General features: G+C 34.5%; 1 pseudogene; it reads left to right on the top strand.

Moving 5' to 3' along the window:
- Positions 1–296: 296 nt before the first annotated feature.
- On the top strand, positions 297–2,490 carry LOC129091242 (olfactory receptor 6N1-like; annotated as a pseudogene).
- The last annotated feature ends 2,666 nt before the right edge of the window (positions 2,491–5,156 follow it).

Genomic DNA, 5,156 nt, shown 5'->3' with positions numbered 1-5,156 from the left:
TTGTTTTCATTCAGATTAATGTGGTTGGTGTTTATACACTGAGATGTGTTTTTATATTGATGATTTATTTCTCTGTTATGCATTTAAATGATTTAGTGTTTTTAACTCGAGGATGATGATAAATGCATTTAAACCTTTGTTAAACATGATGAAATTAATATGTAATTTAGTAACAAATGTATGATGTTAAACTTGAAAAGGTTTAAAGATGGAGAATGGGTGTCTGATCTCAGTTTGGAGTGAGTCAGTGACATTTAGCAGTGTTATTAATTGTTTTAAGAATCAAAAGGAGAATGATGATAAACTTCACACAGGTTTCATATTTTACGTTGGGTGCCTACTTTGATACCAGGTTTTTTAAATACTTATATTTCCTGATTATTCTGGCTATTTTATATTTTAATTATTTGTTCCAATGTTTTGCTCATTGTGGTTATTTGTATGAACAGAAGCTTACATGAACCTATGTACCTTTTTCTGTGCAGCCTGTTTGTAAATGAACTGTATGGAAGTACAGGGTTGTTTCCATTCCTTCTGGTTCAGATCCTCTCTGACGTTCACACTGTTTCTGCTCCACTTTGTTTCCTGCAGATCTTCTGTTTGTACTCCTATGGAGGTGTAGAATTTTTAACCTTAGCCATCATGTCTTATGACAGATATCTTGCTATCTGTTATCCTCTACATTATAATAAACATATGACTTCCAAAAAGGTTGCCATCCTCACTTTGTTTGTGTGGCTGTATAGTGGACTTCCCACTGCTGTCATGATTTCTTTAACTTTCCCTTTACAGCTGTGTGGAAACATCATTAACAAAGTGTACTGTGACAACTACCCCATTGTTAAACTGGCCTGTTATGACACAACGGTCAATAACATCTATGGACTCGTTTACATGTTTACTGTAGCCTTAAGTCTTATCATTTTAATTATTTACTCTTATATGAAGATTCTTAGAGTTTGTTTCTCTGGCTCTAAACAGACCAGACAGAAAGCTGTCAGTACCTGCACACCTCATCTCGCTTCTCTGCTCAACTTTTCCTTTGGAGTGTTTCTTTGAAATAGTTCAGGGCAGATTTAATATGAACGGTGTTCCTAACATGTTACGTATTTTTTTATCCTTATACTGGCTTACATGCCAACCGCTCTTTAACCCTTTACTGTACGGACTGAAAATGTCCAAAATACGCATCATATGTAAAAGTCTTGCTTTTGGTAAAAGAGTGTAGAATACTTCCTGTCTCATCTGTCATCTAACATTTATTTCATAGACGAGATGCTCTGATGATCGTGGTGTTATCGGTTATGATAACTGTGTAATGTGTGTATTAATATGTCCATGAAGAGTTAAAACTAAACAAATAAAGTTTATTTGAATCTTTCACCGCCTGTTTATTAGTCGCTTAACAGAATTCTCAAGGTTAATTCTTCTACTTTTACCTTAAGGTCGGTTTATCTTTTGGACGGTGTAGCTTGTTCGTGAGGTTTTTTTATAATAATATGTGAGAAGGTTTATAGGATAATTTTTCTGTCGTTACCTCTTTTTGTGATTCATTTGTTGTCCCTGTGTAAGTACAGTACATTCCTGTTTAGTTTTTATCATTCATTTGACTTTTACTTGTTTGTTTTTTTATTATTTGTAAAAGGTTAAAGCCTTCTTTATAAAATAAGAACATGTGGTTATTATGCAGACACGGTAAATATTTGCTTGGATTACAACGAATTCTTGATTCAGAACCGATGTTACATGTTAGTGCAAAGAGTCCTTTCTTGTTGTAAAGAACTGCTGAATACTTTTTATCAAAACACTCACAGTTTAATTTTCAGTCCATATTCATGAGTCCAATGGGAGTGACCCCTGACCTCCTCTGTGGATCTGTGGTTTGAGTCTGCAGAATAACAGTTGGTGGACTCATCACAACACCACGCTGTTTGTGTCCGCCTCATGTTTAATCCACTTAAATTCATTTTTGATGACCTGATCAGCAGATTTTATTTTGTATTTTATATCAGCAGGTTTCTCGAAATGACGCAATATTTTGTTGGTGAAGGGGATGTGAACTGTGGTCAGACTTGTAGAGAGGTCAAGGTTCAACAAACCATCACACCTGCTGGCCAGATGGTCAAATACCTTTTACTGAAACCTTCTTTCATTTTTACTCAATGGTTGTATGTTTTTATTGGTTCTTTTTTTCGGCCAAACCCTGAAATTCAGTTGTATAAAGTTTACTAACATGCTTACTCAGCTTGGTTCCACTACGGGAACTTAAGGAACTGTAACCTGGGACTTTCCATGAGCTGAATCTTGTTAGAAACAAAAGACAGAATCCAGACGGCCATGAAACCCATAATGGTGACCAGCAGGGAGACGGAGGGAACCGCTCTGGATGGTCATGAGGTTCTGGAGGGTCATGAGGTTCTGGAGGGTCATGAGGTTCTGTTCAGCCTCCACAGGCCTCTTAGGAACATAAAGTCATTGAGCCTGGGTTAAGGAAAATATGAAAACTGTACAGATAACGGATGGGATGAACACAACTCAACCTCCAATCTGCTCTACTCAGTACCAGAGGAATCAAACCAGAGAGCTGATCCTGGACCAGGACCACCCCAGAACAACAGGGGGCTTAGAACTTTACTTTATAGAACACAATATGAACGTGGAGGATCTGGAGACGTACGGACACATTTTACAAAAGACGTCCTTTTGTTTGCTTTGAAATTAAAAATGAGCAAATTAACAGGAGATGACTTTTCATCTTTTATTTGGGATGTTTTGGTTTAACTACAACATCCAGGACCAACAAGTCAACCTGAATATATGAACCTTTGTCCTCTCCTCTAACAACACATAATGGGTCATATTTTACAGTTCTGAATGACAACTGACAGCAGCAGAAAGGAAATCAATTTTTAAAGTTTGACAGCAACGATGTGATTGGCTTAAAGAAACCGTGGCAGACTCTGGTTGGTTAACTATAAGTGAAACCCACAATCAGCTGATAGAGTAGTCACGAGGAGAGAGTAACTGAGATTATGAATGACAAAGAGCGTAAAGATAGTCTTCCTGACTGAATTTCCGCTAAGCTTCATATAAAGTAATTATTTATAACAATAATAATGATAGCCTTAGTACTGCGTTTATTTCATTATTAGATTTGATTGGCTTCTGTCAGTGTGTACATTAACCGACTCACTGTTTTAACCCTCGAACTTGTTCTGGTATATGGTATTGAAATAGAAAATGTAATAGTCTTTCCAGGGAACCCTCTTTTATCGGACCATTACCAAATAACTTTGAATACTTTCAGCTCTACTTTCAGCTCTTTCATCGGCTGATTCTGCCAAAGAGCAGGACGGAGAGCTTCAGATGCTCATTTGTGCCCACTGCCATCAGACTGTATAACAACAGTGGAGACCACAGTCTGTCAACATGCTGACCAGCCCCCCCATGTGGATATACTGTACATTTTTATTTTTATTCTTATTTCTTTTTTTTGTTCTTATTTCTTATTTTTGTTCTATCTTTATTTTGTTGTATAGTATGTGTATGTATTGTCTGTGTCTGTGTAGTTGAGCTGCTGCAACACCAGAATTTCCCCATGGGGATCAATAAAGGAATATAATAATAATATTTACTATATCTAACCATAGACCTATATCTAACCATAGACCTATATCTAACTATAAACCTATTCCAACATAGACCCGATTAGACTATATCTAACTATAGACCTATATCTATTTATCTAACTATAGACTAATCTAACTATAGACCTATATCTAACCATAGACCTATATCTAACTATAGACTATATCTAACTATCTATATCTAACTATAGACTATATCTAACTATAGACCTATATCTAACTATAGACCTATATCTAACTATAGACTATATCTAATTATAGACCTATATCTAACTATAGACTATATCTAACTATAGACCTATATCTAACTATAGACTATATCTAATTATAGACTATATCTAACTATAGACCTATATCTAACTATAGACCTATATCTAACTATAGACCTATATCTAACTATAGACCTCTATATCTAACCTATAGACCTATATCTAATCTAACTATATAGACCTATATCTAACTATAACTATATCTAACTATAGACCTATATCTAACTATAGACCTATATCTAACTATAGACTATATCTAATTATAGACTATATCTAACTATAGACCTATATCTAACTATAGACCTATATCTAATATCTAATCTAATAGACTATATCTAACTATAGACTATATCTAACTATAGACTATATCTAACTATAGACCTATATCTAACTATAGACTATCTAACTATAGACTATATCTAACTATAGACCTATACCTAACCTTAGACCTATATCTAACTATAGACCTATATCTAACTATAGACTATATCTAACTATAGACTATATCTAACTATAGACTATATCTAACTATAGACCTATATCTAACTATAGACCTATATCTAACTATAGACTATATCTAACTATAGACTATATCTAACTATAGACCTATATCTAACTATAGACCTATATCTAACTATAGACTATACCTATATCTAACTATAGACTATATAACTATAGACCTATATCTAACTATAGACCTATATCTAACTATAGACTATATCTAACTATAGACTATATATAACCTTCCCTTCCTCTCTAAGATCCTCGAGAAAGCAGTCGTAAATCAGCTGTGTGACTTTCTACATAACAATAGTTTATTTGAGGATTTTCAGTCAGGATTTAGAGTGCATCATAGCACAGAGACAGCCCTGGTGGAAAGTACTAATGACCTTCTAATTGCATCATCTCTTGTGGTACAGTGTTCGGATGACCTTATTCAATTATTTACTCCATTTGCAGCTCATCAAAAACATCTTTGCTTTTATTAAAAACACATTTCGCGTATTTCTATCGCTTATCTTTGGAAAAAATGCATTTCATAACAGCATGTTAAGAAAATGTGCCTTAATTTGAAAGGTTCCTCCAATACTAATATATTTAATCAAAGGGTAGCTTGTGAATTCACAGCAGTCGTGAAGCTGAATTTCAATTTTCATACTTTTCACATTAAAAATCCACAAATGCATTCTCAATTTCTGGGAAACACTGAAACCTGCTGGGTGTCCCTGACATAAGAGGT

The sequence above is a fragment of the Anoplopoma fimbria genome, chromosome 1 (genome assembly GCF_027596085.1).
Source record: "Anoplopoma fimbria isolate UVic2021 breed Golden Eagle Sablefish chromosome 1, Afim_UVic_2022, whole genome shotgun sequence".
Lineage (NCBI taxonomy): Eukaryota > Metazoa > Chordata > Actinopteri > Perciformes > Anoplopomatidae > Anoplopoma > Anoplopoma fimbria.
The sequence above is the reverse complement of the archived record's forward strand: the minus strand, read 5'-3'. Positions and strand labels throughout refer to the sequence as shown.